The following is a 14,434-nucleotide window of genomic DNA, read 5'->3' on the forward strand; positions in this document are numbered from 1 at the left end:
ACAAGTCATCATATGCTTGTTTTTCAAGCTAATTTCACTTGTTTCATTGGTTTTTATGCACTTTCTTGCATTACAAGTAAGCAATTTGGAGTGGAAGTGCATGGTTTCTTTGAATCAATCAACCACCCTTTAATTGACACAAAATCATGAAGTTTAAGCTTAAATTAATTGGTTTTTAAATGTATTTTAAGCTTTGTGAATTTTGTGATACTTTGATTGGTTATTTTGATTACTTGTAGGTGAAGAAAAGAAAAAAAATAGGAAAAGCGTAGCCTAAGGAGCATGATCTAAGTAAAGAAAGAAATCGTGGCACAAGGAAGAGAAGCGTGGCTCAAAGAAGGAAAAGCGTGGATATATTCAAGGAAGAAGGGTATAAAGCTCTTGCCAAGAGCTTAAAGCTCTTGTGGAGAGCTTTCCTTCAAATAATCAAGAGCCAAGCTCTTGCCAAGAGCTTTGTCACAAGCATATGGAAGAAGGAAGCAAGGCAAGCTCACATGCAAAGCTCTTGCAAGAGCTTTGCCCAAGAGCTTTTTTGGGCATTCCAAGGGAAAAATCAAGGAGAAAAAGCTCCAATATGCACTCACCAAGACTTGAACCCATGATCAAGGGGAGGGGGCCAGCGCTATTCAACAAGGAAAAACAAGCCAAAATTGGCTTGTTTTCATTCAACAAGGTTCGAACAGGGAGCATTAAGGAAGCAAGGCCTTGTGTGCCACTCACTTGCCAAGGAAAATGGCCAGCAACTTCCTTCACCAAGATTCGAACCGGGTACCTCAAGGAAGCAAGATTTTGGGCGCTACTCTTGTGCCAAGAAAGCTAGCTCCACAAGTGCTCCACCCAAGATTTGAACTCAAGGACAAGTAAAGCTCTTGCCAAGAGCTTTAAGCTCTTGCAAAGAGTTTTGTTCTCTTGTCACAAGGGAGGACCGTGCACACACTTTAGCAAGGAAGGGAACCAAAGCTCTTGGCCAAAGCTCTTGCCAAGAGCCGAGCTTTTCCCTAGGAGGTGCACCATGGGCCAAAATTCACCCAAAAATCCAAATTAATTCATTTCTTCACCAAATTTTAGAGCCCACCCAAATTCTTAGATCCAAATTAGGAAATGTATAAATAGGTGTTAGATAGATGTAGAGAGGGCGGCTTCTGACATTTTTTTGAAATTGTAATTGGAGAATTGGATTATTTTACTTTCTGTTTTGAATTCTGCATGCTCTTTTGGAAACTTCTGCTTGAATTGGAAGGAGACTTGAGTTCTCCTCCTTTGGGCATTCTCGTTTCCTTCTCTGCAAGGCTTGCTTGAGTCTTGGGTGGGAAGAATTGAGGAAATTCTGTCTAAATCTCACCTCAAGATCTCTTTGTTTCTTTCTCTGCATAATTCAAGTTTCTTTACTGGTTTTTTATCATCAATTCTCTTTCAATTGTTTTTCTGAATTGGATCAAGGAAGGTAGTGAGATCTAGACTTGGTTTTCTAGTCTCTTGATCCTTGAGATCTTGCATTTCCATTTAGTTTATCTGCTAAATGCTTCTTCAAGCAAATTTACTTGTCTGTTTGAGATCTCTTTCAATTCAAATAATCCTCTACTCTTTTACTTGTTGCAATGTACTCTTCTGTGTTTAGATTATGCAATCCCAGTTCCCAATTCCTGTTTACATTCAAGCAATTTACATTTCTTGCACTCTAAGCTTCTGCAATTTACATTTCTTGCACTTTAAGTTACTGTCATTTACTTTACTTGTTCTTTAAGATTCAGCACTTTAATTTCTTAGCTCCTTAATTTACTGCAATTTTTCCCTCTCCCTTTACAATTCATGCAATTTAGCTTCTGTCAATCACAAATCACTCAAATCAACTCTTGTTTGCTTGACTAAATCAACCACTAAACTAAAATTGCTCAATCCTTCAATCCCTGTGGGATCGACCTCACTCATGTGAGTTATTATTACTTGATGTGACCCGGTACACTTGCCGGTGAGTTTTATGTTGGATCGTTTTCCACACCATCAAGTTTTTGGCGCCGTTGCCGGGGATTGAAATAGATTGACAATGATTAAGTGAAGTGGAGATCTAGATTAAGCATTTTTTTTCTGTTGTTCTCAACTAACATATTAATTGTTTGACTATTTGCCTAAGCTAACCAAAACTTCATTCTAGCAATAGATTGAAGTTTCACTGGTTTTCTGGTTTTGTGTGTTTCTTGTGTTGTGTTTTGTATGTCAGGCACAGGAAGAGCTACCCCTATTTTCTCTGAAACTGACCAAAGAACTCTTCGAAGGTTGAGAAGAGAAGCTAGAGGGAAGGTTGTTGTTGGAGAAGAAGAGTCAGAAGAGAATTCTAAGAGATGGAAGGAGATCCATCTAATCCCAATCATCCAGAAGGAGGGGTCAACAACAACCCACAACAAAGGAAAGTACTGGCCTCTTATACATTTGCAAATGCTAGACATTGTGGGAGTAGCATTCTTACCCATAATGTTAATGCAAATAATTTTGAACTGAAGGCACAGCTCATCACATTGGTTCAAAACAACTATTCTTTTGGAGGAGGACCACTTGAGGACCCAAATCAACATCTATCTACCTTCTTGAGGATTTGTGACATAGTTAAAAGCAATAGAGTGCACCCTGACATCTACAAGCTGCTGTTATTCCCATTCTCTCTCAGAGATAAAGCCACTTAATGGCTAGAAACATTCCCAAAGGAGAGCATCAACACTTGGGATGATTTGGTGAGCAAGTTTCTTGCCAAATTTTACCCCCTCAAAGGATCATTAGATTGAAAACTGAGGTGCAAACATTCACACAAATGGATGCTGAAAATCTATATGAGGCATGGGAAAGATATAAGGCTCTGTTGAGGAAATGTCCACCAGAGATGTTCACTGAGTGGGATAAGCTGCAAAACTTCTATGAAGGACTCACTCTAAAGGTTCAAGAGGCACTTGACCACTCAGTTGGAGGATCATTGCAATTGATGAAAACTGCAGAGGAGGCTCAAAACCTCATTGATATGGTGGCCAACAACCAATACTTCTTTGCTCAGCAAAGGCAACGCGAACCATCACAGAGGAAGGGAGTGCTAGAATTGGAAGGAGTGGATACAATTTTGGCTCAACACAAAGTGATGCAGCAGCAGATTCAGCAACAATTTGAATAAATGGCCAAAAGAATTGATAGCCTACAAGTTGCATCAGTGAGTGCCACAAGCCAACCAACCACTTCTTGGGGGCAGAATGAAGAGAACCAAGAAGAACAACAGGAGCAAATCCAATATGTGCACAACCAAAATTCTGGACAAAAATGAGGTGCATGGTGACACTTGCAATCCATCTTGGAAGAACCACCCAAACCTCAGGTGGGGAGATAACCACAACCAGAACCAATAACCATAGCAAAGGAACTCAAATCAAAACACCTCAAGGAACAACCAAAACCACAACCAGTAGCAAACTAACCAAAATCCTTACAGAAAACCCCAAAATAATTACCCCAATTCCAACCATTATCCATCCAATAACCAACCCATCAACCAAAATACTTACCATCAATCATCAACACCCCACAACCAACCAATCTCACAAGATTCTTAGAGGATCACTAATCTGGAGATGCTAATGGAGAGAATGATGAAGAGCCAAGAAATGAAAACAAAGAACCAGGAAGCTTCCCTGAAGAGCATGGAGAGGCAGATTGGACAACTCTCCAAGCAAATTTCTATTGAGAGACCTTCAAGCTCACTACCAAGTGACACCATTCATAATCCAAAAGAAGAATGCAAGGCTGTACAACTAAGGAGTGGAAAGACATTGGTGGACAGTAACAAGGAGGCAACCAAGAAGCCTATGGACAGCAACAAAGAACTAACAGAAAAAGAGGAAGCTAGTAAGAAGGACATGATAACAAGCAAAAATGTCTAAGAGAAGCTCAAAAAGAAAGACAACCAGCCACACAGTTCAAAGGAAGAAGCTCAAGGACAGTAGCAAGTGGAGAAGAGCTTTAACAAAGAAGCAAAGGATCAACACTTCCATAAGTTCCTTGAGACTTTCAAGAAGCTAGAGATAAATATTCCCTTGGTTGAGGCATTGGAGCAAATAACCCTGTACGCCAAGTTCTTGAAGGAGCTTATCAACAAGAAAAGAAGTTGGCTGGAGAAGGAGACTGTGCTGCTCACTGAAGAATGTAGCGCCGTGCTTCAAAAAGGAATACCACCAAAGCTTAAAGATCCAGGGAGCTTTGTAGTTTCATGCACCATAGGCAAAATAACCTTAGACAAAGCTCTTTGTGATCTTAGAGCTAGTATCAACTTAATGCCCCTATCCATGATGAGGAAGCTTGCTATAAAAGAACTCAAACCCACCAGGATGTCACTAGTCATGGCAGATAGATCGATCAAGACACCCAATGGAATTTGGAAAATATGTTAGTAAAGGTTGGAGAGTTTATTTTCCCTGCAGACTTTGTAATCTTGGACACCGAAGAAGAAGGAAACAATTCAATCATCTTGGGAAGGCCATTTTTAGCAACTGCAAGAGCTATTATCGATGTGGAAAAAGGAGAAATGATCTTCAGAGTATACAATGAGCAAATGGTCATAAATGTCTTCAAGTCAATGCAACACCCTCCAAAGCAAGAGGATTACTTGAGGGTGGACATGATAGAGAGCCTGGTGGAGGAAATGTTAGATACTAATCATCATGAACAAGAAGAAAAAAGTAGTCAAGAGACAATAGAGGAACAAGCAGCCAAAATCTCTATTGACAAAGAGGTGAATCCAAACAAGAAAGAAGAAGTGCAAAAACAAGAACTGAAGCCGTTACCCAACCATCTCAAATATGCATTCCTTGACACATCAGAGAGCTTCCCAATGATCATCAATTTATCCCTGACAGAAAAGGAAGAAGGAGAGCTTCTTGATGTACTCATAGCTCACAAGGATGCTTTAGGATGGGCCATTGACGATCTGAAAGGCATCAGCCCAGCAGTGTGTATGCATAAGATCCTCTTGGAGGACAATTCCAAACCAGTGGTTCAACCTCAGAGGAGGCTAAATCCCACAATGAAGGATGTTGTCCAGAAGGAAGTAATAAAGTTGTGGAATGCAGGGATAATCTATCCTATCTCCGATAGCTCATGGATAAGCCCAGTTCAAGTGGTACCAAAGAAGGGTAGGATGACAGTCATTGTTAATGAAAAGAATGAACTCATTCCCACAAGAACTGTGACAGAATGGAGGATGTGTATTGACTATAGGAGGTTGAATGATGCCACACGCAAAGATCACTTCCCTCTTCCCTTCATTGACCAGATGCTTGAAAGATTGGCCGGTCATGCTTACTACTGCTTCCTAGATGGGTATTCTGGGTATAATCCGATAGTGGTAGATCCAAAGGACCAAGAAAAGACCTCGTTCACATGTCCCTTTGGAGTTTTTGCCTATAGAAGGATGCCATTTGGCCTGTGCAATGCCCCGGCCACCTTTCAGAGGTGTATGCTCTCCATTTTTTCTGATATGGTTGAAAAGTTTTTAGAGGTCTTCATGGACGACTTTTCTGTTTTTGGTGACAATTTCAATGCTTGCCTACAACATCTGACCCTTGTCTTGAAACGGTGCCAAGAAACCAATTTGGTTTTAAATTGGGAAAAGTGCCACTTCATGGTGCCTGAAGGGATTGTTCTTGGTCACAAAGTTTCAAGAAAAGGGATAGAGGTTGACAAGGCAAAGGTGGAAATCATAGAGAAGCTCCCTCCACCAACTAATGTGAAATCTGTTAGAAGTTTCTTGGGGCATGCAGGATTTTATAGAAGGTTTATCAAGGATTTTTCTAAAATAGCCAAACCTTTGAGTAATCTGTTGATGATTGATAATCCTTTTGTTTTTTATGAAAATTGCCAGCATGCCTTTGAAACTTTAAAAAATAGACTCACAACAGCACCAATCATCACACCCCCGGAGTGGGAACTACCTTTTGAACTCATGTGTGATGCAAGTGATATTGCAATTGGTGCTGTGCTTGGACAAAAGAAGGGAAACTTGCATCATGTCATATATTATGCAAGTAAGGTGTTGAATGAGGCTCAAAAAAATTACACCACAACAGAGAAGGAGCTATTAGCTGTAGTTTATGCATTTGATAAGTTTAGATCATACTTGATAGGATCCAAAATTGTGGTTTATACTGACCATGCTGCCCTTAAGTATTTGATGTCAAAGCAGGATGCTAAACCAAGACTTATCAGGTGGATATTACTCTTACAAGAATTTGATATTGAAATAAAGGACAGGAAGGGCACTAAAAACCAAGTTGCTGACCATTTATCAAGGTTACCACAAGAAACAATACAAGAAGCCTCCTAGCCTGTGAATGAAAGCTTTCCAGATGAACATATTTTACAGATCCAACAAGCACCTTGGTTTGCTGACATAGCAAACTACAAAGTGAGGAGGAAGATACCTCAAGAATTCTCTAAGCAACAAGTGAAGAAGCTAGTCAATGAAGCAATGAAGTTTTTGTGGATGAACCTTTCCTGTTCAAGAGATGTTCTGATGGAGTGATTAGGAGGTGTGTCCCTGAGAGTGAAATAAGGGATATATTGTGGCATTGCCATGGCTCAGCCTATGGTGGACACTTTGGCCCAGAAAAAACAGCCGCAAAGATACTACAGAGTGGTTTTTATTGGCCAACTATCTTCAAAGATGCCAGAGAGTTTGTTCACCAATGTAACGAATGCCAGAGAGCAGGAGGATTAACAAGAAGGAATGAGATGCCTCAGAATTTTATTCTGGAAGTAGAATTATTTGATCTATGGGGCATTGATTTCATGGGACCCTTTCCCCCTTCCTATTCTTTCAGATATATCTTGGTAGCAGTGGAGTATGTCTCATAGTGGGTGGAAACCATAGCCACAACCACCTGTGATGCACAAATTGTCCTTCAATTCCTTAAGAAGCACATTTTCACTAGATATGGAGTGCCCAAGGGTCTTGTTAGTGATGGTGGTGGTCATTTTTGCAACAAACAGATGGAAAAACTTCTCCATAAATATGGAGTCATTCATAAAGTAGCCACACCATATCACCCTCAGACTAATGGCCAGGCTGAATTAGAAAACAGAGAGTTGAAGAAGATCCTAGAGAAAACAGTATGAAGCACAAGAAAAGATTGGGCTAGGAAGCTGGAAGATGCACTCTAGGCATATAAGACAACTTTAAAAACTCCCATTGGGAAGTCCCCCTTTCAGCTATTGTATGACAAATCCTGTCACCTCCCTGTAGAGCTTGAACACAAGGCTTTTTGGGCTACTAAATTCCTAAATCTTGACTCTGAAGTAGCAGGGGAGAAAAGGTTGTTGCAACTAAATGAGTTGGATGAATTTAGGCTAGAAGCCTATGAAAATGCTAAGGTGTACAAGGAAAAAGCCAAGAGGTGGCATGACAGGAAGATCTTGAAGAAAGAATTCAAACCAAGACAGCAAGTACTCTTGTACAACTCATGACTCAAGATTTTCCCTGGCAAGCTTAAATCTAAGTGGAATGGTCCATATTTGGTAACCAAGGTTTTTCCTTATGGAAGTATTGAATTGCTAGATGAAGCAACAAAGAGTCAGTTCACAGCGAATGGTCATAGAGCAAAGCTGTACCTAGGAGGACAATGGGACAAGGAAAAAGAGGTTCAGAACCTACAGCCTTTATGAAGCAAAAATTAAGGATGCCAAGCTAATGACATTAAAAGAGCGCTTGTTGGGAGGCAACCCAACCTGAGGTAGTTTTCTTTTCATAGCCATTTCAATAAAAAGGTTGAATAATTGGCATGCATTGCAAGGAGCTAAGTTTGGTATTTCACACCAAAACAAATTAAGAGAGAATGAAGGATTCTAAGTTTGGTGTTCCACCAAAATTTTATCTAAAAGCACATTCTCACTTTCTGCATAATGCTAGCTCCAAGCAATCGGACAAGTCATTCAACCATTTAGTGGTTTTCTAGTTTTTAGCTCCATAACCTTTAGCAAGGCCAAGAGAATTCATAATTGGTTAACTTGTTGCATCAGAGGCAGTGGCAAGGAATTAAGTTTGGTGTTCCCACACCAAAATGAATCCAAAAGACACACTCAATTCATGCATACTAACTGGTGCACAAAATTGTGATCATCAATGGCGCCATCAACATGGTACGCTCAATTGCAATCTCAACTCTTTATCACAACTTCGCACAACTAACCAGCAAGTGCACTAGGTCGTCCAAGTAATAAACCTTACGCGAGTAAGGGTCGATCCCACGGAGATTGTTGGTATGAAGCAAGCTATGGTCATCTTGTAAATCTCAGTCAGGCAGACTCAAATGGTTATGGAGGATAACATAAAACATAAAATAACGATAGAGATACTTATGCAATTCATTGGTGAGAATTTCAGATAAGCGTATGGAGATGCTTTGTCCCGTCCGTCTCTCTGCTTTCCTACTGTCTTCATCCAATCCTTCTTACTCCTTTCCATGGCAAGCTGTATGTTGGGCATCACTGTTGTCAATGGCTACAGTCCCGTCCTCTCAATGAAAATGTTCAACACGCTCTGTCACAGCACGGCTATTCAGCTGTCGGTTCTCGATCATGTCGGAATAGAATCCAGTGATTCTTTTGCGTCTGTCACTAACGCCCCACAATCGCGAGTTTGAAGCTCGTCACAATCATTCAATCCTTGAATCCTACTCAGAATACCATAGACAAGGTTTAGATCTTCCGGATTCTCTTGAATGCCGCCATCAATTCTAGCTTATACCACGAAGATTCTGATTAAGGAACCCAAGAGATATCCACTCAATCTAATGTAGAACGGAGGTGGTTGTCAGGCACACGTTCATAGGTGAGAATGATGATGAGTGTCATGGATCATCACATTCATCAAGTTGAGGAACAAGTGATATCTTAGAACAAGAATAAGCTGAATTGAATAGAAGAACAATAGTAATTGCATTAATACTCGAGGTACAGCAGAGCTCCACACCTTAATCTATGGTGTGTAGAAACTCCACCGTTGAAAATACATAAGAACAAGGTCTATGCATGGCCAAGAGGCCAGCCCCCATAATCTAAGAACTAGACGTCCAAAGATAATCTAGGGATCTAAAGTGATCAAAAGATGAAAATACAATAGCAAAAGGTCCTACTTATAGAGAACTAGTAGCTTAGGGTTTACAAATATGAGTAAATGACATAAAAATCCACTTCCGGGCCCACTTGGTGTGTGCTTGGGCTGAGCATTGAAGAATTTTCGTGTAGAGACTCTTCTTGGAGTTAAACGCCGGTTTTGTGCCAGTTTGGGCGTTTAACTCCCATTCTTGTGCCAGTTTCGGCGTTTTACGCCAGAATTCTTGAGCTGACTTGGAACGCCTCTTTGGGCCATCAAATCTCGGGAAAAGATTGGACTATTATATATTGCTGGAAAGCCCAGAATATCTACTTTCTAACGCAGTTGAGAGCGCGCCAATTGGGCTTCTGTAACTCCAGAAAATCCACTTCGAGTGTAGGGAGGTCAGAATCCAACAGCATCTGCAGTCCTTTTCTGCCTCTGAATCAGATTTTTGCTCAGGTCCCTCAATTTCAGCCAGAAAATACCTGAAATCATAGAAAAACACACAAACTCATAGTAAAGTCTAGAAAAGTGAATTTTAACTAAAAACTAATAAAAATATAATAAAAACTAACTAAAACATACTAAAAACATACTAAAAACAATGCCAAAAAGCGTATAAATTATCCGCTCATCAGAACACCAAACTTAAATTGTTGCTTGTCCCCAAGCAACTGAAATCAAATAAGATAAAAAGAAAAGAATATGCAATAAACTCCAAAAACATCTATGAAGATCAGTATTAATTAGATGAGCGGGGCTTTTAGCTTTTTGCTTCTGAACAGTTTTGGCATCTCACTCTATCCTTTGAAATTCAGAATGATTGGCTTCTATAGGAACTCAGAATCCAGATGGTGTTATTGATTCTCCTAGTTAAGTATGATGATTCTTGAACACAGCTACTTTATGAGTCTTGGCCGTGGCCCAAAGCACTTTGTCTTCCAGTATTACCACTGGATACATATATGCCATAGACACATAACTGGGTGAACCTTTTCAGATTATGACTCAGCTTTACTAGAGTCCCCAATTAGAGGTGTCCAGGGTTCTTAAGCACACTCTTTTTGCCTTGGATCATGACTTTATTATTATTATTATTATTATTATTATTATTTTTCTTTTTCCTCTCTTTTTTTTCGCACATAATCTCCTTTTTTCTTTTTTTTTCTTTTTTTTTGAATTCACTGCTTTTTCTTGCTTCAAGAATCATTTTTATGATTTTTCAGATCCTCAATAACATGTCTCCTTTTTCATTATTCTTTCAAGAGCCAACATTCATGAACAACAAATTCAAAAGACATATGCACTGTTCAAGCATACATTCAGAAACCAAAGTATTGCCACCACATCAAAATAATTAATCTATTATAAAATTCAAAATTCATGCAATTCTTCTCTTTTCCAATTAAGAACATTTTTCATTTAAGAAAGGTGATGGATTCATAGGACATTCATAACTTTAAGGCATAGACACTAAGACACTAATGATCACAGGACACAAACATAGATGATGAACATAAGCATAAAAATTCAAAAAACAAGAAAATAAAGAACAAGGAAGTTAAAGAACGGGTCCACCTTAGTGATGGTGGCTTGTTCTTCCTCTTGAAGATCTTATGGAGTGCTTGAGCTCATCAATGTCTCTTCCTTGTCTTTGTTGCTCCTCTCTCATGATTCTTTGATCTTCTCTAATTTCATGGAGGAAAATGGAATGTTCTTAGTGCTCCACCCTTAGTTGTCCCATGTTGGAACTCAATTCTCCTAAGGAGGTGTTAATTTGCTCCCAATAGTTTTGTGGAGGAAAGTGCATCCCTTGAGGTATCTCAGGGATTTCATGGTGAGTGGGATCTCTTGTTTGCTCCATCCTCTTCTTAGTGATGGGCTTGTCTTCATCAATGAGGATGTCTCCCTCTATGTCAATTCCAACTGAATAACAGAGGTGACAAATAAGATGAGGGAAAGCTAACCTTGCCAAGGTAGAGGACTTGTCCGCCACCTTATAAAGTTCTTGGGATATAACCTCATGAACTTCTACTTCCTCTCCAATCATGATGCTATGAATCATGATAGCCCAGTCTATAGTAACTTCGGACTGGTTGCTAGTGGGAATGATTGAGCGTTGGATAAACTCCAACCATCCCCTAGCCGCGGGCTTGAGGTCATGCCTTCTCAGTTGAGCCGGCTTCCCTCTTGAATCTCTCTTCCATTGAGCGCCCTCTTCACAAATGTCTATGAGGACTTGGTCCAACCTTTGATCAAAGTTGACCCTTTTTGAGTTTGAAAGGGACCTCGGGGATCACCTTCTTCATGGCCACAACTTCATAGAAGTGGTCTTGATACACCCTTGAGACGAATCTCTCCATCTCCCACAACTCGGAGGAGGAGGCTTTTGCCTTCCCTTTCCTCTTTCTAGAGGTTTCTCCGGCCTTAGGTGCCATAAATGGTTATGGAAAAACAAAAAGCAATGCTTTTACCACACCAAACTTAGAAGTTTTGCTCGTCCTCGAGCAAAAGAAGAAAGAAGAGAGTATAAGAAGAAGAAATAGAGGAGATAGAGGTGGCTTTGTGGTTCAGCCAAGGGGGAGAAGTAGTGTTTTGGTTGTGTGAAAATGAAGGAGTGAAGATGGGTTTATATAGGGGTGGAGAGAGGGGTAGGGTTCGGTCATGTGAGGGTGGGTTAGGAGGGAAAGTGGTTTGAATTTGAATGGTGAGGTAGGTGAGGTTTTATGAAGGATGGACGTGAGTGGTGATTAGAATAGTGGGATTTGAAAGGTGACGGGTTTTTGGGGAAGAGGTGTTGAGGTGATTGGTGAATGGGTGAAGAAAATAGAGAGTGGTGGGGTAGGTGGGGATCCTGTGGGGTCCACAGATCCTGAGGTGTCAAGGAAAATTTATCCCTGCACCAAGTGGCGAGCAAAATTGCTCTTTATGCCAATTCTAGCGTTAAACGCCGGGCTGGTGCCCATTTTTGGCGTTTAACGCCAGCTTCTTGCCCTTTCCTGGCATTTAACGCCAGTCTGGTGGCCCTTTCTGGCGTTAAACGCCCAGAATGGTGCCAGACTGGGCGTTAAACACCCATTTGCTACCCTTACTGGCGTTTAAACGCCAGCAAGTTTTCCTCCAGGGTGTGCTATTTTTCCTTCTATTTTTCATTCTGTTTTTGCTTTTTCAATTGAGTTTGTGACTTCCCATGATCATCAACCTACAGAAAACATAAAATAACAAAAGAAAATAGATAAATATAACATTGGGTTGCCTCCCAACAAGCGCTTCTTTAATGTCAGTAGCTTGACAGTGGGCTCTCATGGAGCCTCACAGATACTCAGAGCAATGTTGGAACCTCCCAACACCAAACTTAGAGTTTGAATGTGGGGGTTCAACACCAAACTTAGAAGTTGGTTGTGGCCTCCCAACACCAAACTTAGAGTTTGACTGTGGGGGCTCTGTTTGACTCTGTTTTGAGAGAAGCTCTTCATGCTTCCTCTCCATGGTCACAGAGGGATATCCTTGAGCCTTAAACACAAGGGACTCTTCATTCACTTGAATGATCAATTCTCCTCTGTCAACATTAATCACAGCCTTTACTGTGGCTAGGAAGGGTCTGCCAAGGATGATGGATTCATCTATGCACTTCCCAGTCTTTAGGACTATGAAATCAGTAGGGATGTAATGGTCTTCAATCTTTACCAGAACATCCTCTACAAGTCCATAAGCTTTTTTTCTTGAATTGTCTGTCATCTCTAGTGAGATTCTTGCAGCTTTCACCTCAAAGATCCCTAGCTTCTCCATTACAGAGAGAGGCATAAGGTTTATGCTTGACCCTAGGTCACACAGAGCCTTCTTGAAGGTCATGGTGCCTACTGTACAAGGTATTGAGAACTTCCCAGGGTCCTGTCTCTTTTGAGGTAATCTCTGCCTAGTCAAGTCATCCAGTTCTTTGGTGAGCAAAGGGGGTTCATCCTCCCAAGTCTCATTACCAAATAACTTGTCATTTAGCTTCATGATTACTCCAAGGTAACTAGCAACTTGCTCTTCAGTGACATCTTCATCCTCTTCAGAGGAAGAATACTCATCAGAGCTCATGAATGGCAGAAGTAAATCCAATGGAATCTCTATGGTCTCAATGTGAGCCTCAGATTCCCATGGTTCCTCATTAGGGAACTCATTGGAGGCCAGTGGACGTCCATTGAGGTCTTCCTCAGTGGCACTCACTGCCTCTTCCTCCTCTCCAAATTCGGCCATGTTGATGGCCTTACACTCTCCTTTTGGATTTTCTTCTGTATTGCTTGGAAGAGTACTAGGAGGGAGTTCAGTAACTTTCTTACTCAGATGACCCACTTGTGCCTCCAAGTTTCTAATGGAGGACCTTGTTTCAATCATGAAACTTTGAGTGGTTCTGATTAGATCAAAGTCCATGGTTGCTAAGTCAGAGTGGCTCTGCTTAGAATTCTCTGTCTATTGCTGAGAAGATGATGGAAAAGGCTTGCCATTGCTAAACCTGTTTCTTCTACCATTATTGTTGTTGAAACCTTGTTGAGGTCTCTGTTGATCCTTCCATGAGAGATTTGGATGATTTCTCCATGAAAGATTATAGGTGTTTCCATAGGGTTCTCCCATGTAATACACCTTTTCCATTGAAGGGTTCTCAGGATCATAAGCTTCTTCTTCAGATGAAGCGTCCTTAGTACTGCCTGGTGCAGCTTGCATTCTAGACATACTTTGAGAAATCATATTGACTTGCTGAGTCAATATTTTGTTCTGAGCCAATATAGCATTCAGAGTATCAATCTCAAGAACTCCTTTCTTCTGATTCGCTCATTGTTCACAGGATTCCTTTCAGAAGTGTACATGAATTGGTTATTTGCAACCATTTCAATGAGTTCTTGAGCTTCTGTAGGCGTCTTCTTCAGATGAAGAGATCCTCCAGCAAAGCTATCCAATGACATCTTAGACAGTTCAGATAGACCATCATAGAAGATACCTATGATGCTCCATTCAGAAAGCATGTCAGAAGGACACTTTCTGATCAATTGTTTGTATCTTTCCCAAGCTTCATAGAGGGATTCACCTTCCTTCTGTCTGAAGGTTTGGACTTTCATTCTAAGCTTACTCAATTTTTGAGGTGGAAAGAACTTTGCCAAGAAGGCATTGACTAGCTTTTCCCAAGAGTTCAAGCTTTCTTTAGGTTGTGAGTCCAACCATATCCTAGCTCTGTCTCTTACAGCAAAAGGGAATAGCATAAGTCTGTAGACCTCAGGGTCAACCCCATTGGTCTTGACAGTGTCACAGATTTGCAAGAATTCAGCTAAAAAC

At 40.7% G+C, this 14,434-nt stretch overlaps 1 non-coding gene across 1 annotated transcript; it reads left to right on the forward strand.

The window, feature by feature from the left end:
* Positions 1-14,121: 14,121 nt before the first annotated feature.
* LOC112793988 (small nucleolar RNA R71) lies at positions 14,122-14,229 on the forward strand. Its single transcript, XR_003198671.1, has one exon. It is a non-coding gene; the product is annotated as a small nucleolar RNA R71 (small nucleolar RNA).
* The last annotated feature ends 205 nt before the right edge of the window (positions 14,230-14,434 follow it).

This window comes from Arachis hypogaea, chromosome 3 (genome assembly GCF_003086295.3).
Source record: "Arachis hypogaea cultivar Tifrunner chromosome 3, arahy.Tifrunner.gnm2.J5K5, whole genome shotgun sequence".
In the NCBI taxonomy this organism is placed as follows: Eukaryota; Viridiplantae; Streptophyta; class Magnoliopsida; order Fabales; family Fabaceae; genus Arachis; species Arachis hypogaea.